Source organism: Panthera onca, chromosome A3, assembly GCF_046562875.1.
Source record: "Panthera onca isolate mPanOnc1 chromosome A3, mPanOnc1 haplotype 2, whole genome shotgun sequence".
Taxonomy (NCBI): domain Eukaryota; kingdom Metazoa; phylum Chordata; class Mammalia; order Carnivora; family Felidae; genus Panthera; species Panthera onca.
This window is the reverse complement of record NC_138341.1, coordinates 72,776,112-72,802,875: the sequence shown is the minus strand read 5'-3', so window position 1 is coordinate 72,802,875 and position 26,764 is coordinate 72,776,112. Positions and strand designations below refer to the sequence as shown.

The 26,764-nt window shown below is 38.5% G+C and overlaps 1 long non-coding RNA gene across 1 annotated transcript in view; it reads right to left on the bottom strand.

The window, feature by feature from the left end:
- The window catches only part of LOC132661654 (uncharacterized), a 208,814-nt gene that overhangs the window by 165,386 nt on the left and 16,664 nt on the right, over window positions 1-26,764 (bottom strand). The window contains exon 2 of the long non-coding RNA XR_013554639.2: window positions 22,971-23,066. This is a non-coding gene — a long non-coding RNA (uncharacterized LOC132661654). The remainder of the gene's footprint in view (window positions 1-22,970; window positions 23,067-26,764) is intronic.

Here is a 26,764-nt window from a genome sequence, read left to right as displayed (position 1 = left end):
ATTTCATATCACTAAAGACTAAACTACCAACAAGCTATACCTAACTGAGTTACCTAACAACTTCTGAGTCCTTTGAAATAACATTAATATTCAGCTTCCAATTTGTACTCTTTGTTGACCTTGTTGTTGAAGGCATTAAGCACACCCACAGTTGGGGACATTTTTAATTTTTTTTTTTTTATTATTTTGAGACAGAGACAGACAGAGAGTATGAGAAGGGGAGGGTCAGACAGAGAAGGGGAGTGAGAGAATCTCCAGCAGACTCTACCTTGTTAGCACAGATCCTGACGCAGGGCTCAAACTCACAAACTGTAAGATCATGACCTGAGCAGAAATCAAGAGTCAGAAGCTTAATTGACTGAGCCACCCAGGTGCCTCAAGAGTTGGAGACATTTTCAAAAGTTGACTTTGGATGTACTCTCTCTTCTATTATGAAAAATGACTAGTAGTTTTGATGCCCATTAGCAAACCAAAGCTGCCAAGTTTTGTCCTTGTAGGTGATACCATCAAGTTGTGGTAACTGGCCTGTCCTACAAAGCACTGGCTTCCTGGTTATGCCAGATAAGATTCCTCTGGTTCATCCTCCTTAACATCTGCAAGTGCCCAGATTCACATTTACAGAGAACACCCACTTAGAGCAGCCTATTAAATGCATCACCTAGAGATGATGGCCGGAAGTACTCAGGCCAGCTACCAAGGGCCCTCAGCAAAATGTCAAAGTGTGATGTATCCTTGGTACCTTCCCAAAGTCTCTAGATTTTCCATTCCCCAGTCCATTCTCCTCAACTGCAGTTTTTATGTCTTTAGCTCCTGAGGTGGCACGAGAGAGGCATTGAGAGAGATGTCTTGGAAGGACTCTGACAGTAAATGAGTTCTTGTACCTGGGAGCACTTGAATGTCTACGTGTCTACACCCAAACTATACTTACCCATCTTGAAAGAGAGGCCCTTGGGGAAGGAGGAAGGAGTCTGTGGGAACAAGATAAGGAAGGGAAGAGGTGCAGGAAGGAGGAGGTCTGATGAGAGCTCCACCCATAGGGACAGAAAAGGATCCATCTACACTTCTGGGTACCAGATAAGGATAAAGCAAAATGCTGTGTAAAGGTTTTGAAGACTTCATAACTTCTTCATGTTGTTATTTTTTATCCCTTTTTATTTCCCCATGGTGCCCCCAATATAGCCCCCAAAATGAAAGGGCTTGTGTACTTATCTCAGTGCACAGCAAGACAGGCATACATCCCATTCCACATCCACTTTTGGAGGAAAATGAGAAACAAGAAGTATAGTAAGTGTGAACAGGTCAGAAAGGAAAAGAAAGCAAACTGGATTTTTCAGACGTATTGGAGAGAGGAAAGAGGTTCAAGAAGTCAGGTCACTGAGAATCTAACTGGGAAGAGTTTCCCAACAACCCCTAGGGTAATACAACCTTCCTCCCCCTAGTGTCTGCCTCCCCTAGTTTTCTGTGTTCCATTTTCTTTTCTTTTTTTCTTTTCTTTTCTTGTCTTTTTTTTTTTTGACACAGAGAGAGATGGCACAAGTGAGTGAGGGGCAGAGAGAGAGAGAGAATCCCACGAGGGGCAGAAAGAGAGAGAGAAGCAGGGCTCAGCCAAAGCGAGGCTCAGGCTCACCTCAAGCTGGGCTCATGCTCACCCTAAGTGGGGCTCACTTGAGGAAGGACTTGTGTTCACCTAACGTGGGGCATGAGCTCACCAGATATGGGCCTTGAACTCACACCATGAGATAATGACCTGAGCCAAAGTCAGATGCTTTAACTGACTGAGCCACCCAAGCATTCCTCCATGTTTTCAAATGACTAACTTTTCCTTCTTTACTCTTTCTTAATCCAAGCTTCCATTTGGACAAAAGAGGTACAGGGAGTACCTGGACCACCATGGCAAAATTAAAGAAGGCTCTTCAGAAGAGGAAGATACACATGAGCTTCTTAATTTGGCATCATCTCTAACAGAATTGTTGGATGACTATGCCCTTCTGGGTCAGCCTTCCATGAGATCTCTACAGCAAACATCATTTTTCAAGAGGAATAGCTAGCTACTTCTTATTTAGTTTTTGGAAGTAGAAGGTAGGGCAGAGGCAGTCCCAAGAGAAATATCCAGGAAAAGAATTTCTTAGTCTCCTACCTGTCCTTTAGAGTCCATGATTTCCTTGCATTTATTCCTGAATGTGATTATATTAGCCAAACACAAATGGCAAACAATTCACATTATTGACCCTAATTTGCATTCTTTATACTTTGCCATGGTAAGTGTCTATATCTTTTCCTTTTATTGTGTTAATTATTCAGCATTAATGAAAAGCATCCTTGCAGCACTTTTTACCATATTACTTATGTCATTTTCACACATATTAGGAAATGAAAACCCTAAATCAGTCCATCAGATGGCACAAAAACAGACACTCAGATCAATGGAACAGAATAGAGAACCCAGAAATGGACCCACAAACGTATGGCCAACTAATATTTGACAAAGCAAGAAAGAATATCCAATGGAATAAAGACAGTCTCTTCAGCAAGTGGTGCTGGGAAAATTGGACAGTGACATGCAGAAAAATGAACCTGGACCACTTTCTTACACCATACATAAAAATAAACTCAAAATGGATGAAAGACCTAAATGTAAGACAGGAAGCCATCAAAATCCTTGAGGAAAAAGCAGGCAAAAATCTCTTTGACCTCAACCACAGCAACTTCTTACTCAACACGTCTCCAGAGGCAAGGGAAACAAAAGCAAAAATGAACTACTGGGACCTCATCAAAATAAAAAGCTTCTGCACAGCAAAGGAAACAATCAGCAAAACTAAAAGGCAACCGACAGAATGGGAGAAGATATTTGTAAATGACATATCAGATAAAGGGTTAGTATCCAAAATCTATACAGAACTTATCAAACTCAACACCCAAAAAACAAATAATCCAGTGAAGAAATGGGCAAAAGACATGAATAGACACTTCTCCAAAGAAGACATCCAGATGGCCAACCGACACATGGAAAAATGTTCCACATCACTCATCATCAGGGAAATACAAATCAAAACCACAATGAGATACCACCTCACACCTGTCAGAATGGCTAACATTAACAATTCAGGCAACAACAGATGTTGGCGAGGATGCGGAGAAAGAGGATCCCTTTTGCACTGCTGGTGGGAATGCAAACTGGTGCAGCCACTCCGGAAAACACTATAGAGGTTCCTCAAAAAATTAAAAATAGAACTACCTTACAACCCAGCAATTGCACTACTAGGTATTTATCCAAGGGATACAGGTATGCTGTTTTTAAGGGACACATGCACCCCAGTGTTTATAGCAGCACTATCAACAATAGCCAAAGTATGGAAAGAGCCCAAATGTCTATCGATGGATGAATGGATAAAGAAGATGTGGTATATACGTACAATGGAGTATTACTCGGCAATCAAAAAGAATGAAATCTTGCCATTTGCAACTACGTGGATGGAACTGGAGGGTATTATGCTAAGTGAAATTAGTCCATCAGAGAAAGACAAATATCATATGACTTCACTCATATGAGGACTTTAAGATATAAAACAGATGAACATAAGGGAAGGGAAGCAAAAGTAATATAAAAACAGGGAGGGGGACAAAACATAAGAGACTCTTAAATATGGAGAACAAACAGAGGGTTACTGGAGGGGTTGTGGGACAGGAATGGACTAAATGTGTAAGGGGCATTAAGAAATCTACTCTGAAAATCACTATTGCACTATATGCTAACTAACTTGGATGTAAATTTAAAAAATAAATTAAATTTTTAAAAAATCAGCACATCAGAAGCAGGAGATCCCTTTCTTTAATGCCCTCATTCTATCTCTGGTCCTGATTGTGCTTCTGATTTAAACATATTACTTATCTTCCATTTTTCTAGGATGCTGTGCCATATACATCTGAAAGGGAACCTTGAGTAGCACTCAGGCTGCACTCCATTTTCTGTTTTAGCTCCCCCGACCTTATTTCTTAGGTTTGGACTGGTGGTTAAAAGGAATTATGACAGTATGGCCTGCTCTTTGAGGGTAGGGTCCTATAGAGTTCTGGTTGTGAGAGTGACCTCTGCAGTCTGACCTCATTCATTAGACTCCTTCTCTCTTCCACAATAGTAGTATTACCTTGAGCAAATATCTAAGTTCCCAACATATATAAAATGGGAATCAAAAAAACTTTGATATGGCCAGGCTGACAGTGTTATGAACCTAACTTCTGGTAAAGTAACAACTAATATAATAATCCCCAATTGGTTTTAATAATCCCTAGATGGATCCCGAGATGGTCCTCCAATGATCCACACCTCCAGGTATGCATGCCCTCCTGTAGTTCTCTCGTGTATTATATCAGATTTGGTCTATGTGATGGATAGAACATGGCAGAAGCAATGGAATGACACTTCTGAGGCTAGGTTATAAAAGACATTGTAGCTTCTGCCTTGCTCTCTCTTGGATTCGTCTTTCTGGAGGATGCCAGCTACCATGGCTTGTGGCAACCATGTGAAGAGACTGAAGATGCAAGGAACTGAGGTCTTCTGCCAGCAGCCAGTAAGGAACTGAGGCTTCTGCCAAGAGCCATGTACATCAGCCATCTTGGAAGCAGATCCTCTAGTCCCAGTCAAGCTTTCAGACGCCTGTATCCCTGGCTGACACCTAGAGGGCAACCTCATGAGATCCTGAGCCACAACCATACAGCTAAGGTATCCCCCAGGTTCTTGACTCTCAGAAACTATGAGATAGTAACAGTGTGTTGTTTTAAGCTGCTAAATTTGGGGTAACTTCTGAGGGTATGCAGCAATACATAACCAATATAAAACACTTTCTCTCTCTTGAACCTCAGCCCCCAAAACCAACACTCTGTGCTGTATTCCTGTCCAGCACTAAAAAAAATGTCTACTCAGAGTTTCCTCTCTGGTAATAACAGTACTTACTGCATTAGATTGGGAGGATTGAGCAGGACACTACATGTAAAGTGCTCAGTGTGAGCCTAGTTTATAGTAAGCACTCAACCAATGCTAGTTACCACTATCATACAGAAACTCAGGCCTGTGGATAGTTGCTCTAGATCTTGGAATGTTGGAGGCTTAAGGCATAGCATAGTGAATGAAGACTCAGAGTTAAGGGAGCAGGGAAGGAAACCCTAAGGTACTTTCTCCCACTCCTAGTCGCTCTTAGGGATCAGGCCTCTAGCTACTACAGCCAGGGCCCCCTTCCATGAGAGCAGGATGGATAGGTCAGAGGAGGGGCATTCCCTTTTATCAGCCTCTAAAATGACTTAAGGAGTATGTAAAAAGGTAGAAAATGTTTACTAAGTGGAAAGAGGGAAAGAAAACAGGACATTAGGGTGGTAGAAGTCATCATTAAGTTGGTACTACCCCTGTTTATCTTCATGTTCTACCGGGCCAAGCAGAAGCTATGCTCAGAAATACTCCTTATTGTGCAGAATCATACACTCTGCAGCTTAAACAAAGCACAGGTCTATTGTCTAGTATCTCTTCATTACTCAGGACACCTCTGATTTGAGCTGTACAGAAATGTAGTAGGGTCTGGGAGTTGTAAGCCAGGAGGCTTATCACTAGGCCATTTGCTTCTCATTTTGTTTCTCAGGGAAGACACACCAGACGGGAAAGACAGGTTTGGGAATACTAAGAACAAAGTGAAATTTTGTCAGTCCATGTGCCAAATTAAAGCATTCTTCAGAAGAGAATGAAGAGCCATTTAAGAGCAAGCGCCCAGAGTTCTCAGAGACAGAGTAAAATAAAATGGGGCAGTTAGTGCAACCTTGGAACTAAACTTGGTGAATGTGGCTCATACAATGAATCATTATACTTAAATGCACTAGTGTGTAAGCTTCACAGTGTTTATCTGTTTCAGTCACTATCATGTTCCCAGTGCCTACATCAGAGCCCCGCACACAGTAGGAGCTTGATAAATATTTGTTAAATAAATGAATGAAGATATGACTCAACACAGGCCCAGAACTAGGGGCAAATATACAGAGAGCTATTGTTTAAGAATACATACAGACTTATTTCTTAAGTTACACACTTAAAAAAATTTTTTTTAAGTTTATTTGTTTATATTGAGAGAGAGAGAGAGAGTGAACATGAGTGGGGAAGAGGGAGAGAGGGAGAGAGAGAGAATTCCAAGCAGGCCCCACACCACCAACATAGAGCCTGATGCGGGGCTCAAACTCACAGACCGTGAGATCATGACCTGCCGAAATCAAGAGTCGGATGCTTACTTGACTGAGCCACCCAGGTGCCCCTTAAGTTACACGCTTTTGATTCACACTGTTTTTTTTTTTACTGATCTCTGATAATATGACAGTAGTCAGTATACAGTATGTATCCCATCTGGAGACTTGGTCAGGTTTCAAATTCTTCCACTCACCTGGTAGGCAAGTTAGAAAGAATACTGTAGCTTTGTGGATTGTGTAAATAGGCAAGCTACCTGTTTAAAATATTTTATATGAGAAAATTATAGCTTGAATTCATGGGTCAGTAGCAACATATTAACCGAATTAATTGTCTTACACTTACTTTGAGGGTTATAACTGATCATACCTTTAAGGGGTAGAAATACTCAATTGGCTATCTAAAACATGTCCCAGCCCCCAGTGCTGCCACCCAAATGATCCACTCTTAGAGAAACTGCTGTGATCAGACCAGCTGTTTAACTCATCCTATGGCTTTAGAAGGTCACTGCATTACTATTGTTCTGTTTGTAAGAATAAGAGAAAACCTAACCAATTTCAATATTTTCTCTGTCATTTCTGGTATGGAAAAGAGACATGAACTGTATTCATTTGACCAGAATTCTTTAGTCCTTTAGGACTTTGAATTGTTTCAAAAGACTCCTGTGAGGTAAACAAACCCATACAAGGAAATTCTGCCACATAGACTTCAGGTCAGACTACATGCAGGAAACACTCTCTGTCCACAGTAATCTGCAAGTTTCACTGATTGTCCAACTATGGACAACTCTGAGCTTCCTCAGAGCTCAACGAGGGAATAGTACAATCATCTGGAGCCATTCTGTGCCAAGTGACAACCATCTGCTTCCCACGTGCCCTTTTTACTTGGACAAATAAAACCAATCAACCCACATGAGAACCCATTAATTCACGTTACTTCAAAGACACTCAGCCCCACCTTGAAGCAGTAGCACCTCTGACAGCAGTTCTTTGGGTATTAAGAATGGACCACCTAGAATAAATCTTGGACATGTTTAGAATGTTTGTGCATTTCCATAGGAAAAAGACTCCTTATTCCTTTTGGGGAAACTTTTATCTTCCCATCTGTCCATAATTGGATTACTCAAATGATGTACAAAAAGTGAGTGAACAATTATTTATAAGCCCTCGCTTAAAGCACCAAATTTTGACCATAGCAACACTATTTTTAAATGATGCAATGATTTATTATAATCCTATTATTTATAGTAATAACATGTTTCCTTTTCTTCATTGATAATCCACTCTTAGGTATTAGGGATCTGGGAGTGGTGGATAAAATTTAATTTAATTCATTCGTTCAACAAGTATTACTGTGCTTACTATATATTGGCCTGGTAGCAGCACTGGGATGCAATGGTAATTTTATGTCTATTGAGAGCAGACCCTGTGACTTTTTCACTTTTTTCCTCATTCAGAAGGTACCATAGCTATCTATCTATCAATTAGTTAATTTTTTTAAAGATTCTATTTTTAGGTAATCTCTACACCCAATGTGTAGCTCGAACCCACAACCCCGAGATCAAGAGTCACATGCTCCACCGACTGAGCCAGCCAGGTGTCCCTAATTGATTTTTAATTTTATCTGCAGCGCTGCATCAATTTGCACTATGATTTTTTTAAGAGCAGAGTTTTATCATTTTTATACTATATATATTATAAATCTGGGGCAGTTTGTCTGGGGCAAATGTATTTAGTTTTCCTGTCTGTCAAAGATTATTTTGTCAAAACAAATAAAATCAAGAAAACACTTACTTTGAGAATCAATGTCACGGCACTCTAAGATTTGCCACTTTGACACTATTAATGAAATAAATAACAATAGTTAAGAAGGAGCCAAATTCCCAGGCTTGTAGAAGCTTGGGAATTGCTTAGACAAAAAGAGCAGGTGGTGAGAGAGCTCCAACATCAAAAAGAGAGTCACAAAGGTAGAGGTTTACAGCTTTGGCACCACCCTGTCTTTGAGAAATCTCTCTAGAGGGGAAAGGACACGAGGGTGACTACTGATTTAAAAATAAAAATCTCCCTAAAAACACTATGAAGAAGACAAACATTATATATACACACACATGTACACACACATATACACACACATTTCTGTACACATATATACACATATGTGCATCTACACACACACACACACACACACACACACACACAATAGTATATGTCTGAGGGAGAGTAATGGGGAGAAGTACAGGAGTCAAAGGGAAACTATGCAAATCCCCTCCTATCCCAGGATTTTGAAAGGTTCTACTTGACTTTTTGAAGAACGCACCTCATGGAAGAGGCCAGCAATCAGAAAGAATTCATACCTGCTGAACCTGTTTTGTTTTTTCTTTTCTTTTAATTTGCCTGTTACTAAGCAGAATGGGCTGGGAAATCTTTTTGGACAAAGGGTGGCCTAGCGCCTGTGGGAAAGTTAGTCATTTTAGAGTCTATAGTTTGGGGGGAAAAGATGTATCCTGGGGTTTTTTCCCATATTCCAACTATTAAAATGGAAGTTAACACAAGAGCACAACTTGCTCGTAGCTATAACCCCAGCATGTAGTTCGTCGACAGTAAATACCGTTGATTGAATAAATGGACAGATTAAAAGATAGATCAATGAGATCAGTAAGTACCGAGTGTTTTCTATATGCAGCAGAGAATGCAAGAAAAGTCTAGGACACAATTGCTGCCTTCAGCATGCTTTGTAACCAGATAAGGACACAAAGTTAATAATCATAATGTAGTTGGAGAACAATAGATAATAGTGGCAATTTAGTAAAAGCTAGGCTATGTGGTTCAATCTATAAAGTTTTCAAGGGGCTTGGAGAACAGAGATATGATGCTGAGCTGGGCCTTAAATACTTGCCAGGATTTAAATAACTGACTACTTGCTAACCCCCTCCTCCAAGTGGCTCCTTAGATGTTCTGGGCATATCTTCCAAACCTCCTGGGCTGGTTCCAATAATTTAAAAACTTAAGAATAAGTTAAATCCAGGGGCACCTGGGTGGATCAGTCCATTAAACATCTGACTTCAGCTCAGGTCATGATCTCACGGTTTGGTTTGTGAGTTCGAGCCTCATGTTGGGCTCTGTGCTGACAGCTCAGAGCCTGCAGCCTGCTTCGAATTCTGTCTCCCTCTCTCTGCCCCACCCCCATTCGTGCTCTCTCTCTCTCTCTCTCTCTCTCTCAAAAACAAACATTAAAAAAAATAATAATAATAAGTTAAATCCATCTGTCAGATCTACCCATAAGTGCAGCATTGTTTTCATTAAGAGTGGAAAAAGAAAGAGAAAGAATGATTTTATAAAGTAGGTATGGTGACCCTATATTTAGGGCTCAAACCCCATATTTGAAATTAAGACTATACAGAAATATCTGTGCTCAATAAATACTTGCAGATTGTCTGATACAGATCCCATGGCCCCCTCTTCACTCATTGCAGGGAATGTGTTATTGTTCAGACAGTGGACTCCAGTTCTTTGCTTTAATGAATACTTCAGGAAAGCTAACTTTCAGAGAGATCTGGCTGATAACTTAAAGATTGATTTGGGTGGCAGACTAATCTCCGGGTAGCTTTTAAAAAAGTAGCTTAAAAAAATATCAGTGGATCAAATGGATAAAAGCCACTTTGTCTAATCTGAATGAAGTGTAGCTGGAAATCTGGACAGTGAGGGCTTCTGTGGCTTCTCAGAGAGGTTTTATGATACTACTATACGCATGCTGCCATAGCTATACCTATGCTCTCCCAGTTTTACTTAATATTATTTTTTCTGCAGGAATATGCTTGGAAAAAAATGCAAAACATTTTTTTCTACTTTGCTGGTATCTCACTTGCTTTCTTCCTATCCTGTCCTTAAGTCAGGTTGTAGACAGAAATGAATTTTCCTATTATCCAAAGAACAGGCTTCACTGAATTTAATGGGAAATGGGGTCACAGTAGCACTTTTGGAAGACACTGACAAGTGTCCTGGAATGAAAGCAGCATACAGCATGGGTTTCTTCTAAAACTTTTTGTTTTTGCATAGCACTTAAAACAAAACAAACAAAACAAAAATAAAAAGAAGATAAGTGTTTTTACTGAAAAACAGAAAAGGCACAAAAAAAAAAAAAACATACAACACAAACATATAGCTTAATGAGTCATTAAGGCAGACACTTTTATAACCATTATCCAGGCCAGGAACTAGAACTCTGCCAGCCCCCTCCCTACCCAGGAGGCCCTCTATATACCCATTCCAACAATAACCTCCTAACTCGACAAAAGTAACCACTATTTGGAGTATTTTATATTTTATTTTATTTTGAGAGAGAGAGAGTGAGCAGGGGAGGGGCAGAGAGAGAGAGAGAGAGAGAGAGAAAGAGAGAGAATCTTAAGCAGTTCTGCACAGCAGGGATCCTGATGAGGGGCTCAAACCCACGAACTGTGAGATCATGACCTGAGCCATAATCAAGAGTGGAATGCTTAACTGACTGAGCCACCTAGGCACCCCAGCACTATTCAGAGTACTAAAGCAATCCTTGCTTTATGTTTGCATTACCCAAGTGTAATAAGACATCCGAATGTGTAACCCTAGACTACTGTTTAGTGTTGTCTATTAAGAAACCTTTTTCTTTTTGAAGCAACGGAAAGAGAAATAAAGAAACTGATCCCACTTATAATTGCACCAAGAACTATAAAATACCTAGGAATACACCTAACCAAAGATGTAAAAGATCTGTATGCTGAAAACTATAGAAAGCTTATGAAGGAAACTGAAGAAGACATAAAGAAATGGAAAAACATTCCATGTTCATGGATTGGAAGAATACACATTGTTAAAATGTCAATACTACCCAAATGTCAATCTACTCAATCAAAATTGCACCAGCATTCTTCTCAAAGCTAGAACAAACAATCCTAAAATTTGTATGGAACCACAAAAGACCCTGAATAGTCAAAGTAATACTGAAGAAGAAAACCAAAGTGGGAGGCATCATAATCCCAAACTTTAGCCTCTACTACAAAGCTGTAATAATCAAGACAGTATGGTATTGTCACAAAAACAGACACATAGACCAATGGAATAGAATAGAGAACTCAGAACTGGAATCACAAATGTATGGCCAACTAATCTTTGACAAAGCAGGAAAGAGTATTCAATGGAATAAAGACAGTCTCTTTAGCAAATGGTGCTGGGAGAACTGGACAGCAACATGTAGAAGAATGAAACTAGACCACTTTCTTACACCATACATAAAAATAAACTCAAAATGGATGAAAGACCTAAATGTGAGACAGGAAACCATCAAAATCCTGAGAAGAAAGCAGGAAACAACCTCTTTGACCTCAGCCACAGCAATTTCTTATTCGACACATCTAAGCAAAAATGAACTATTGGGACCTCATCAAGATAAAAAGTTTCTGCACTGCAAAAGAAACAATCAATGACACTAAAAGGCAACCAACGGAATGGGAAAAGATATTTGCAAATGACATATTGGATAAAGGGTTAGTATCCAAAATCTATAAAGAACTCACCAAACTCCACACCCGAAAAGCAAATAATCCAGTGAAGAAATGGGCAGAAAACATGAATAGACACTTTTCCAAAGAAGACATCCAGATGGCCAACAGACACATGAAATAATGCTCAACATCACTCATCATCAGGGAAATACAAATCAAAGCCACACTGAGATACCACCTCACACTGGTCAGACTGGCTAAAATCAGCAAATCAGGAAACTATAGATGTTGGCAAGGATGTGGAGAAATGAGAACCCTCTTACACTGTTGGTGGGAATGCAAGCTGGTGCAGCTGCTCTGGAAAACAGTGTGGAGGTTCCTCAAAAAATTAAAAATAGTACTACCCTATGACCCAGCAATAGCACTGCTAGGAATTTACCCAAGGGATACAGGAGTGCTGATGCATAGGGGCACATGTACCCCAATATTTATAGCAGCACTTTCGACAATAGCCAAATTATGGAAAGAGCCTAAATGTCTATCAACTGATGAATGGACAAAGAAGATGTGGTTTATATATACAATGGAATACTAGCAATGAGAAAGAATCAAATCATGCCATTTGCAGCAACATGGATGGAACTGGAAGGTATTATGCTGAGTGCAATAAGTCAGTCAGAGAAAGACAGATATCATATGTTTTCACTGATATGTGGATCTTGAGAAAGTTAACAGAAGACCATGGGGGAAGGGAAGGTGAAAAAAAATAGTTACAAACAAAGAGGGAAGGAGGCAAACCATAAAAGAGTCTTAAATACAGAGAGCACACTGAGAGTTGATGGGCGGTGGGGGAGAGGGGAAAGTGGGTAATAGGCATCGAGGAGAGCACTTGTTGGGATGAGCACTGGATGTCTTATGTAAGTCAATTTGACAATAAATTATATTTAAAAAAAAAGAAACCTTTTTCTGTTAAGTCTCTTAATGTAGAAGTTCCTCCTCCAATGCTTTTCTTCACAAACTATCTGTTGAGGAATCCAGACCACCCAACCCATATACTCTCCTACACTCTAAATATTGTTGACTGTGCATGCATAGTGAAGTTCAACAAGCTTCTCTGTCCTCTTTATTTCCTGCATTGGAAGCTGGACCAGAGGCATGATCAAGTTCATGTTTGGTCCCTTTGGGAAGACTAGGTGCTATGGTCTGAATGTTTGTGTCCCTTCTAAATTTATATTTTGAAATTCTAACCCCCAAAGGTGATGGTATTAATAGGTGGGGCCTGTGGGAGATTATTAGGTCATGAGAGAGATGCCCTCATGAATGGAATCAATGCTTTTATAAAAGAGATCCCATAAAACTCCCTAGACTTTTCCACCATGTGAAGATACAACAATAAATCTGTGACCCAGAAAAGGGCCCTCACCCAACTATGCGGGCATACTGATCTCAGACTTCTAGACTCCACAGCTATGAGAAATAAATTTCTGCTGTTTTAGGTCACCCAGTCTGTGACATTTTGTTATAGCAGCCTGAAAAGACCAAGACATGGGGGGTGATGGTCTTCTTTCACTGGAGGCACATGTTGAGTTGTCCCCTTTTTTGTGATGCCAGCAGATTGTTGATGCTTAGTGCCCATAACCATTAATTTGCTAAGGGTTGAAAAATGGTACTATCATTTTCTATCATTTCTTTTTCAATTATTAGCTGGAATACTTTTGTAAAAAGATGTTTACTCTTGTTTACTATTTAGTAACACAATGGCAGTGTTCATATAGGAAAAGTAAAATAAATAGTTGATTCTTTTACATCAGCAGTTCTCAAGATAAGGAATTAGTTCCCTAGCATCCTCTAAAGGAAACAAATTTTTATATCTATAAATTAATATATAACATATTCATAATCTTTAATATGCACAATTATATATAAATATATAAATTATATGTAAATAGTAATGATATATGATATGTATAATTATATATAAATTACATAAATTATATATATACATATATATGTATATATATGTGTGTGTGTATATATATAACAGCTTTGAAGCTCAAGTTATAATTTTCCTACCTTTTCTTTGGCCAGTGGGAGCCTCTTTAGGTTGGACCTTTGGACATGATCCTGGTAAATCTTAATAAACTTCCTCATTATTTATATAACAAGGTGTTTAAAGTTCATTTTTTATATTTACTACCAGCTATGGTTGAATTATATCCTCAAAATGTATATGGTGAAGTCCTAGCTCCCAGTATCTCTGAATGTAACCTTATTTGGAGAAAGCATCTTTACAGGGGTAATTAAGTTAAATCGAGGTCATTAGAGTGGTCCTTAATCCAATATAACTGATATCCTCATAAAGAAAAGGGAATACAAAGATACTTATAGAAAGAAGACATTGTGAAGAAACTTAAGGAAAAGATGGTCATCTACAAGCTAAGAGGAGAGGCCTGGAACAGAGCCTTCCCTCATGACCCTTAGAAGGAGCCAACCCTGCCAATACTTTAATTTTGGATTTCTAGCCTGCAGAACTGTGAGGCAATAAATTTCTGTTGTTTAAGCTACCCAGTTTGTGGTACTTTGTTACAGAAGCCCTAGAAAACCAATCACCCATTTCCCCAAGAAGCTCAGATTTCTTTCAGGGAGAAATGGCATCATGGTATTTCAAGACCACAATCTGACTGCTAAGGCTGCTCATGGCTACAGGACTGGTCATTGTTTCTAGGCCTCTTCAGTGAACAAGAGATATGAAAATTAAAATAGAAAACCTCCTTGTAAAAACCTTGTTATTGTTATGTTAAACAACACACAGATACAGAGAAACATACATTTTAAACATAAATCTCTGAGTTAACATTGACATTTCCAAGTCAAATTGGGACTATAGGTTTTTTATTTAATCCCTTCTGTATTTAGTTTTCCACACTGGAAAATCCTGGTTCTCAAGGAGAGAGGGTAATACACAATTTGAATATCCCAGAATTGCCATTTACTTTATCCCGTGTTATACACATCACAGGCTCAGAAAAATACACATGCAATTACTGAGGACAGACAGACTTTTTTCACATATTCCTCTCCCATTCTCCTCTCAGTTTTTTTTCTTTCAGTTTTAATACTTATACTGTATCTACACTGTCAGAGAGCCATTACATACCATACTCTCCTTTTAACCTTTTTTAGTCTTCATCCTATACATAATTATATGTTTAATGCTCATGAGCAGAACTAATATCAATGTCTCACTAGTCTTCTTGCTTATCTAAAGCCTGATCTCTAGCAGACAGACTCTTCAGAGAGAAAAATGAGAGCAATATTCCCTCAGTTCTTGCATGCTGAAAAACATTTGTTTGTGCTTTTTATACCTTGTGGTCAGTTTTACTCTTCATTTTAGAGAGAGAGAGAGAGAGTGCTCGTGGGGAGGGGCATAGAGAGAGGGAGACACAGAATCCAAAGCAGGCTCCAGGCTCTGAGCTGTCAGCACAGAGCCCGACATGGGGCTTGACAAACCGTGAGATCATGACCTGAGCCCAAGTTGGATGGTGAACCGACAGAGCCATCCAGGTGCCCCATTGCTAAATATATCCTTGTTCACATTTGATGTCTTTGAGTGCCTAAATATGTTACTCCATTTATGTCTGGCATTAAAGTGTTGACAAGACTGATGATAATATAACTATGTAATAGTTATATATAGTTATATAATGGTTATATATATAGTAATATAGTAATCTCCCTTTTTCTTTAAAGTCCAATAATTTTACTAAATTATGTCTTGATTTTGGTGTTTTGGGTGAATAGTCTCAGATACATGGTGTACTCTTGCCATATGTAATTTACATTATTTTTTCTTTTTGTTTCAGGAAAGTTTTCTTGAATTAATGTTTTTTTTAGTATTTGTTTTGTTCCCTGACTTTGATTTTTTTTTTTTGAGGACTTCTTATTATCTATATGTTGGAACTTCTTTGCCTTAATTTATCACTTTCTCTTGAATTGTTTTTATCTTTGTTAACTTCTTTTTCATTTTTAAAATTCTTATTCTTTTCAACTTTTGCCTAAGATATTATTTGTACAGGTGCCTGGCTGGTTCAGTCAGTAGAGCACTTGGGATCTTGACTCATAATCATCATGAGTTCAAGCCCCATTGGGTGTAGATCTTATTTAAATATATATATATATATATATATATATATATATATATATATATATGTATATATATATATTATTTGTATGTTCTCTTGTGTTCTTTTCAGTTAAGACTTCATTTCTTTTTTTTTTTTTAATTTATTTATTTTTGAGAGACAGAGAACGAAAGCAGGGGAGGGGCAGAGAGAGAGGGAGACACAGAATCCGAAGCAGACTCTAGGATCCGAGCTATCAACACAGAGCCTGATGTGGGGTTCAAACCCACAAACTGTGAGATCATGACCTGAGTCAGACACTTAAGTGACTAAGCCACCCAGGCACCCCAAAGACTTCATTTCTGAAACGATTTTTCTTTTACTGTTAGTCTCTGAGTTCTATCATGTCATTTCTGAGTTTACGATAAAATCTGATTTATGGTTTTTCTTTTCATGTCTTGATATCTTTCAGATTACTTTTCTTAATATCTTCCAGATTATTTTGAAATTAAAGGTTATAGACTTGATGTATTCCGTGGACACATGTTTCTGATGTGCTTTCACTGTCTGAAGTGATGTCATTGTGCTCCTTATTCACTATCTTTTTCATATAGTAACTGATATATTGCCCACTTTTATGTGAAAAGAGTTTTTCTGAATCTTCAGAAGGTCGTATGGTTCAGGGTAGCTTGGCTAACTTTATAGAGCTCCCTCTTTTATTTCCATAAAGTGTTTAAAAAATTAACTCTTTAGAGTTAATTCTGAGATTTCTGAGATTTCCTGGCTATGGCTCTTATCTTTCCTTTGTTTTGTTGTCTTTATCCTGATCAATTTTGAGTCTACTCTCAGGAATCCGGGTCAGGCTGTATTCTGGAAGAGAGCCCTGGCTGGCCATCTGCATGAGTTCAGAGACACCAAAATGTTCTAGTCCCTTCCATCGTTACTGGAGACCTCTTGCATTCATCTGCCATTGGAGTAAGGGAACTACCTCCCAATTTCAGCTGCTTTTCTCAAATCAGTCTTTTCACTTTCCAGTAGATATTTGTTGGTTATTTTTCTCTGCTCTGTTCTCAGGTTCATTAGAGACCTTATTGCTTTCCTCTCCATTCTACCACACAAATGGCAGGACTTGTCGGTTTTGGCGGCTTGTTTTCATTCGCTTGTATTTTGGTTTTTCTAGGGATACTCTGTCACCTAATTTTATTCTAAATGTTTTTGGTCTTGCTATCTAGTGGCTCTATGTTGTGTTATGTAGAGATTTGAAGAGATTAAAAAACTAGGTCACTGCTGCCAACATCCCAGAATCTTCTCAATCCTAAAGCACCTTTTAAATGTATATTTAAAGCATGATAGTATTGTCCAGCACACAGCCCACAAGAAGGTGGCCTCCTGGAGGCGACTGGGTGGCTTGGTAGGTTAAGCTTCCAACTTCAGCTCAGGTCATGATCTCATGGTTTGTGGGTTCGAGTCCCGTGTCAGGCTCGTGCTGACAGCTCAGAGCCTGGAGCCTGCTTCAGATCCTGTGTTTCCCTATCTCTCTCTCTGCCCTCCCCCGCTCATGCACGCTCTCTCTCTCTCTCTCAAAAATGAATAAACATTAAAAAAAATAAAAAAAAAAAGAAGAAGAAGGTACCCTCCTGACCAGGCAGGTTGGATCAGAGATCTTAGAGCTAGACAGAGCTTCAAGAAGTCATCTGGTCCAGTTCCCTATTTTCAGGCGAGTAAAGCATCACTCAAAATTCAGAACACATAGCAGTGGCACTCCAAAATTAAGTAGGAAGTGGAACTTATTGTTCAGTAGTTTTAAATTTTGATGTTTTCTTATAGTGTTCATACAATAAAATCTAAATATATAAATATATACCACAAAATATTGCTCATTCAAATTAAAATAAACTTGAACAAACAAACAGTTCAAAAGTACAAGCAGCAGGTTGATATTACATCTGGGTATTGATGAGTGTTAAGATTTCTGTATTAGTTATAGTCATGAAGGAAATATTAATTTAAAATAGCTACTTTTTAAGACAAATCTGAAAATCAGCTAAGAGTAACATCCAATTCAATCAGTTTGTGAATAGCCTGTTGAGTGAGCCAGAATATTTTAATGCAAATTCTTGTGAATTAACTAGGGAACAAAATCTCTGGTGATGATAAAATACTGAATTAACAAATGATTTTTTTTTTAAAAAAGAGAGACAGCTCTCCATAGTAACAAAAAGAAATAACTATAATACAAGACGAAAATAACCTAAAAGCAAACAGAACATGTCATTAATAGAGTCCTTCATTATCTAGCATGGACTGTAATGGAGAAAACGGCAAGTGTAATTCTGTTATCTCACCCTAGGCAGTACGCACACACTGTAAAATCCATCTCTTCATTTTCTGGTTGAAAAGATCATTGTAAAAAAGGACTGCCAGGGAGTGGAGGTCATGCTGATTTATTGGCAATTAAACCTGCAGGATTTCTGCACTCCCTTCAAAACAAAGTATCTGAGGCTATTCAGCCAGGATGATTACATAGTGGGCTATCTACTAAAACCCAGGAGACTTTCTGTTAGTGCACGACAGATACAATTGACTTGGCTGTATTTAGAAGATTACTGCTATTTTCTGTGCAAATTCTTGTTGTATCTTCTTCAAATCACCTAGGCCTAAGTAATTACCTTGTTAGTCAGTTTAATAAGCAGAATCTTACCAAATGGTATATAATTCTGCTTGGGTGTATAAGAACTTTGGCATAAATACAAATATGGACTCCTATAAAGCAAGTGAATGTATTACTGAAACTATGTAATTGGTCTATAGAGTCTCAGCCCTAGCTTTCTGAAATGTTTGAGATGGTATTTTTAGGGGTTGATACTTATTATGAACCGAATGTTTGTGTCCCCCCCACCCCAAATTTCTATGTTGAAATCTTAACCCCTAGTGTTTAGGAGGTGGGGCCCTTGGGAGATAATTAGGTCATAAGGGTAGACCCTTATGAATGGGATTAGTGCCCCTCTAAAAGGGACTTGAGAGAGATCTTTCACCCTCTTTTTGCCATGTGAGGACACAATGAAAAGTCAGCAATCTGCAACCCAGAAGTGGGCTCTCACCAGAACCCAACCATGCTGAAACTCTAATCTTGGAATTCCAGCCTCCAGAACTGTGAGAAATACAGATCTTTTGTTTACAAGCCATCTGGTCTATGGTATTTGTTATAGCAGCCTAAACTAAGTAAGACAATACTGGTGCATATAACTAGCTTTTATCTATTCTATGTCAAGACACAACCCAAGTTATATATATAGACATTTCTGCTTGTCCTACAGATGGTGATGGGCAAGCTTAGGTGCTAGGAATGATGGAATCTTAGCAACACAGGTAGGCAGGAAAGAGAAGGAAGAGAATAGTTAGCTGAGGGTGGAGAATAGTGATCAGGTTAACATTTCTGCCTCTGCCCAATCCCACCTGCCAAAATGAATCAGATTGTACCTGAGTTGTTCTTCTCCTTAGAAACAGGAATATGGCCACTGGACATTGTACCATATTGAATTATCTGCCCCAGGCACTGGCCTGCCTGTACCAATCCTAGCTTTATTTTCCTCCCTGCTGGTTTGTATTCCTAAGGTCTCATTTATTCATTCATCCATCCATCCATCCATTCATTCAGTAAATATTGAGATTTTAATATATGTCAATTACTATTCTAGGCCCTTGCAATATAACATAATATAATAATGTTATATAATGTCTCTGTAATGTAGTTTAAAAAATTTTTTTATTTATAAAATTTTGAATAAAAATACTATATTTATTTTGGAAAATGGAGAAGAATATAAAGAATAAATTTTTATCCATATTCCCAATAAATACTATTAAGAATTTCACTGTGTATCTTTTCAGCTTTCTTTTTACCTCTTCTAATGTTTTTAAATTGAAATATTATGGGCATACGAAATATTAGAGATTGACAAAATAAGCATCTATGTGCCCATTACACAGTTTAAAAAATAAAATATTACACAAACTGCTGAAAACAAGAACCACCCTGAGGATTTATTGCCATCCTCCAGAATCCAGTGCCACATTCATAATGGATTCTTAATGATGTTGGTGTGCTGTTGATAGAGGGAAGGCACTTTCCTTTCCCTCCCATGGAGAGGTCAGGTCACGTTCCTGGAGTGACTTTCTAGGAATAGCTATCCTCCCTCACTTTGGTAATAATCCAGTTAAGATGCAGATCCACCCACCTGTTGCCCCAATAATTTCATTCCTCTGTACACAACCTGGAGGAACTCCCTCACACGTGCTCTCACTTTTCTCTTACATTCCTCTTCTTAGTAAGTTCTCACAGCCCACCAAAAATCACCTTTCCTTTTGTCAGCATTCCAGAAATTCTACCGCTACCAATTAATTATTTTGGACTCCTAAATGATAGGTATTGTAAGTCCCTTCTCCATTGTAAGGGAGTTTACTAGGCACTTTGTCCCACAACAGAACAATCTGATGCAAACCTGTTGACAAGGTATATAGTAGGTGCACTGAAAAGGACACTCTTTCATCTAACCAGGACAATCTTACCAGCTGGGCTGAGGGACTTAGTATTTGATGTGCCATAAAAAGAAACAAATGTTTCTCTTGGCCAATTATTTACTGTCATTAAATTACTTATTCTAATTAAATAATTGTCCAGTAAAATGTATATTTTAATATGCTATATTACATATTTATATACCTATATATCCATATATCTATATATCCTTATCCTGGTATGCATTCTTAGTCCAGTTGGGCTGCTATAATAGAACACCATAGACTGGGTAGCTTAAACAACAGAAATTTATTTTGTACAGTTTTGGAGGCTGGGAATTCCTAGATCAAGGCACCAGCAAATTTGGTGTTTGGTAAGGAGTTACTTCGTGGTTCATAGATTGGTTGTTTTCTCACTGTGTCCTCACTTGGCAGAAAGGGAAAGGCAGTCCTCTGGGGTTTCTTTTATGTCATTAATCCCATGAGCCCTTATGACCTAAATCCCCTCCCAAAGGCCCCATCTCCAAAATACCATCACAGTGGGGATTAGGCTTCAGCCTATGAATTTTGGGAGAACACAAACATTCAGTCTATAGTACATACAGAAAACAATGGTGTTATTGTATCAGAAATATCCTGCCTCTCTATACAGTGAGTGTGCTTTTTACTATAGGTCTTCTTAAATATTTTCAGTTACTTCAGAAAAACATGTTATTACTTAAAATATTGAATTACATTTTTTAATAATAAAAATCTCAATTACCAGTAAGACTGTCATCAATACAGTCCCGCATTAATTTCCTTCCCATGGGTATCCACATCAAGGTAAAAGTTTTGCACAGGAGGCTAGAAAAGAGCTGGGTCGTTCTGAACTAGTTAATTTGAAAAAACTATTAGAAAGCCTCAGCCATACTTTTACTTATCAAAGTGGAGCAATTCTAGATCACCACAGGACCCAGGTAACCTGAGACTAAGAAAAAAGGAATCATTCATTAGGAGGCGTGAGAAATGTCTTAGGGTTGATTTTGTTTAAATGCCAAAGTGAATTGATCATTAGCATTTGCGAGAGCTGTGCAAATAACACCACCTAAGGGGCTAAACCAACAAGGGATTGTTTCAAAGCAATTAATTCACTTCCAAGCTTCTTGTATTAACACCACCTTATTTCCCCAGTGTAGACATACAATTTGTCTTAAAAATAGATCCAAAACTGTGATATTCTGCCAACAAGATTACAGGGGTGAAAGAACAACCCCCTAGTCAAATGCAAATTGTAGTCATATTAGTATGCTAATGAGCTAAGTGATAAACTGTGGGTCAAATTTCCCCTTCTTCAGCTTAAACCGCACTTGAAAAGGCTTATTTCTAAATGTTTGGGAAACCTAGTAGCAGCAACAATTAAGGTTTATAACATGAACGTTATCTGTTCAGCAGTATGAAAAATTAATAGAGAGGACTAAACTAAAATGAGACATAATTCTTCCTAATGATTTGTAAGTTAATGGGAATGATGGCTTCAAGGAAACATATTTAATTATTCTAGATTTGGAACGAAGTCTTTGCAAATTCCTTATTTTACAATTTTTAAAAATTAGGTCTGTTTTGTCTAGTTGAAGGAAATTTAAGGAGAAGCCTTTTTTATAGTCAAGAAAAAAAGTTGAAAGGAAATAATGGGGTTTGGGGGTTTCAAGAAAAAAAAAGTTGAAAGGAGATAACATTTTCATGAGAAAGAATGTTTAGAGAGGTCAGTTCTCTTTCTTGACCACGTATCAAAGAAGACTTTCTGGATTGAACCTACACCCATCGCCTGATTTCACCTTGTCACAAAATAGCTTTGTGCTTTTATAGAGTTTTTCTACAGATATTCATTATCTTTTAAATGTCCATGTTCATTTTATAAGTTCCTTAAAAATCCAAAGCAAGTTGGATTATATTTTCCAGCATCTAGATCATCTCCTTGCCTGCATGGCAGGCTGGAGAAAGCCAAGGGAAGACCCCAAAAGGCCAGGAAGTGTGGTGGAGAGAGACTGAAAATGGGGTCACATAGATACTCCGACACATCCCACATCTGTGTGCTCATGTCCAGCTCCACCCTCTGACACTTCCACAAGCTGTGTAGCCATGGGTAAGTTACCAAATCTCCCTGGGCCTCAACTTTGACAATGGAAAAAGGAGATAATAAAGCTTTAGGTCCAAGGCAGTGATCCCAACTTGGCTGCACAGTGGAACTACCTGGAAAACTTTAGTAACGCTGATGACTGAGTCCCACTCCCAGACCTTCTAAATTTTTTTTTTTTAACGTTTATTTATTTTTGAGACAGAGAGAGACAGAGCATGAACAGGGGAGGATCAGAGAGAGGGAGACACAGAATCTGAAAGAGGCTCCAGGCTCTGAGCTGTCAGCACAGAGCCCGACGTGGGGCTCGAACTCACGGACCGCGAGATCATGACCTGAGCCGAAGTCGGCTGCTTAACCGACTGAGCCACCCAGGCGCCCCAAGACCTTCTAAATTTATCTGTGTGGTTGTTACAAGGGGATAGGGACTTTTTAAAAACTCCCTAAGTGATTGAAATGGGCAGATAAAGTCAACAGCCAGCACTCTAAGGGTGTTACAAGAATTAGTTAAAACAAAAACAGTACCTGACAAGTAGTAGGTCAAAAATTATTTGTTTCCTTTTATCCGTAGTTGGTTTTTCTATGTGATGAATGATAGCTGTGTTCGATCTTAGCTGGAAGCTAAGAGAGAGAATTCAAAGATTTCTTTTATTTTTTTTTAAACTTTTTAAATTTTGAAATAATTTTAAACTTGAGTTGCTATTCTCCAAGATTGATTCACCAATTGTTAACAATTAACTACATTTACTCTATCACTCCTCTGCATTCTTTATACACATATAATTTTTTTTCCCTTAACTCAGAGATAGCTGCAGAAAACATGTGACTTTACCACTAAAGAGCATGTATTTATTAAGAACAAGGGCAATCTCCAACATATCCACAGGGCAATTATGTGGAAAATTTAACATTGATACTATTATCTAATCTACAATCCCTATGTAATTTCTCCAATTTCTCAATAATATCCTTATGACATCCTACCATGCCCTACCCCCCCCCCCCCCCACCCTTCAGGATTCAATTCAGAATCATGCACTGCAGTTGGTGTCATGCCTTTTTCATTTCTTTTAATCTGACATAATTCCTCTGCCTTTCATGATTCCTGATATTGACAGTTTTTGAAAAGTACAGGCCAGCTGTTTCGTATTCCATGCCATCTTTTTTGTAAGTATACAATTTAATGATTTCTGGTAAATATATAGAGTTGTGCAGCTATCACTACAATCCAGTTTTAGAACATGCCCATCATCCCTGCAAAATTCTGCTTTCCCCACTCAAACCCCCAGCCCTGGGTAACAACTTATTTGCTTTCTGTCTCAATAGTTTTGCCCTTTCAGAATGTCAAGTAATAGAATTATACAGTACTGTATCTGGTCTTTTATGTCTGACTTCTTTGACTGAGTCTGATGATTTTCAGGTTTATCCATTTATAGCATATCTTGGTAGTTTGTTCCTACTTTATTGTTGAATAGTACTGTTGTATGGATATACCACATTAGTGGGCAGCTTCTAAGATGGCCTTCAACAATCCCTACCTTCTGGCATTCATGCCCTTGTGTGGTTCCTTCCCATTGACAGCAGGCTGGACCTATTGACTTGCTACTAATGAACTGAATGTGGTGGGATGTCATTCCTGAGATGAAGTTATAAAAAGACTATAGCTTCCCTCTTGGGGGCTCTTATTCTCTCTCTCTTGAATCCCTTGCTCTAAGCTGCAGTGTTGTAAGCAGCCCTACGGAAAGATCCATACGGCAAAGAACTGATGTTTCTGGCCAAAACTAATGAGAACCTGAGAAACATGGGGAAGCATGGAGGCAGATACCTCCTCCTTGCAGTCTGACTTCAAATGAGACTGCAGCCCTGAGCAGACCTTGGCTGTAATCTTGGAGGGACTAAACTAGAGTTACCCAACTAAGAAAGGTCCAGATTGCTGACCCACAGGAACAGTGAGAAAATAAACATTTGTTGTTTTTAACCACTGCATTTTGGGGTGATATGGACATAGCAATAGCTAACATATCACATTTTGTTTATTCATTTACTAGTTGATGGACATTTGGATTGTTTCTGGGTTTGGGCTCATATGAATAATATTGCTAATGAACATTCATATACATGTCTCAAAGACTTTTCTTACAGCACCAACTTCACTTGGCTTGTACTATTCTTATAGTTTCCCTACTTAAAGCACTTTCTTACCTTGTCAAATAGAATTGTACAATCTACCACCTATGCCCTGCAGTAATATTTTAAATCAGGACACAGTATGTTGGAGAAAATCATTAAAAAATCATTAGGTTTCAAACTATACAGAGCACTAACTACTTCTTGATAGCCAGAGTATTCATATTTCAGGATATTAAAAAATAACTTGGGTTGGGGGGAGCTCCTGGGTGGCTCAGTTGGTTAAGTGTTCAACTCATTTGGTTAAGTGTTCAACTCTTGATTTCAGCTCAGGTCACAATCTCACAGTTCATGGGACTGAGCCATGCCTTGGGCTCTGCACTGACAGCATGGATCCTGCTTGGGAATCTCTCTCTCTCTCTCTCTCTCTCTCTCTCTCTCTGTCTCTCTCCCTCTGGTCCTCTCCTGCTCACACTCAATCTCTCTCTCTCTCTCAAAATAAATAAATAAATATTTAAGAAAAATTAAAATAATAAAAATAAAAAAACAACTTGGGGACAACAGTGATCATCTGCTTAATTTTATACTAGATACATGTATGGGGTAAAGGGTAGTTCTGTGCCCTGGGAGAATTAAGCTCATATTCTCTTTTTCTACTTCCCTATTCTCTAAAGCATATATCTCTTAGAAAAAAAACATTTTTAATCTACTATACCTGCAAAGTGGTACCTGTATTCCTTTAATTCTTAACTAATAATATAGTCACCATGACTATGTTTTCAGGATTTTCTTTGCATAGCCAAGATATGGACCGATTTCTAATAGCATCTAATAAGCCCTTACCATGTGCCAGGCACTATACTAAACGCTTCATATGCATTACACTTTATTTAATCTTTACAATGATCTTAACTGTCACAACTCCCTAAGGTAGGTACTCATAACAGGGTGGTCCCTTTGCACAATTGTGGAAGATGCCATTCATGTTGTAGTTTATATGAATGCCTGGAATTATATAGCACTAGGCTGCTTGTTGGTATTATTTATTACATTCTCTACTCAACAGATGAAAAGGCACAGAAATGTTAAGTATCTTGCCCAAGCTCACCCACTTTGTAAGTGGCTGAGCTAGGATCTGCATCTAGGTTATCTGGCTGCAACCAGGGCATGAACTCTTAAACACTGTACTCTTCTGAAGAACCTTAATTTGAGGTTTTAAAAAAAGTCATGTTAGATAGGGTCATTTTAGATCATTATTTCTAGGGCATTGTTTCACAAGGAGTGATCCTTGGACCAGAAAGATCAACATCACCAGGGAGTTTGTTAGAAATGTGAAATATAATGTCCCAGTCCCATCCCAGACATATTGAATGAGAAAGCCTAGGGTGGGACCCGGTAGTGTGCACTTTACAAGCCTCCCGCTGGTTCTGATGTGTGCTCAAGTTTGAGAACCACTAAGTTTTAGGAAATAACTTAGTTTTTTTAAAGAAAGGACAAAAAAAAGGAAAAAAATAATTAATGGTCTTTAAATTTTTTTATATTTGCTTTAGAGCAAGTTTTATTTCAAGTAACCTACTCATATTAGTTCACATGTTTATTATACTCTTGATCTATGCTATAAAAATTAATAACCTCACAGAATTCAAGAAGGAGGCAAGGGTGAGAACAGGGCAGTCACTTTCTTCAGTTCCCCTATGAAAGTGAGGTAGCTGCCCATTCCCTAGGTTTCTATCTCCTATTTCAAATGTTCAAAAAGGAAATTAAAAAAAATTTTTTTTAATGTTCATTTATTTTTGAGAGAGACAGACAGAGCATGAGTGGGGGAGGGGCAGGACACACACACACACACACACACACAGAATAAAAGCAACTCCAGGCTCAGCACAAAGCTCAACACAGGGTTCAAACCCACAGACCGTTGAGATCATGACCTGAGCTGAATGAAGTCGGACTCAACCAACTGAGCCACCCAGGCACCCCCAAAAAGGAAATTTTTGTTGATCTAGCTGTGCAATGGGGTACATCCTTTTGGGCCAGCCAAGTATCTACCCATAGCTTCCTTGCCTGAGTCTGGGACAGGGGTGAAGTCACATAGTACACATAGGCCAGAAAGGCTCTGTTATGATGGAGACAAGTCAGAATGTTTTAGAGGGGAAGATGGATGAAATCAACGATCTGCATCTCTGACACAC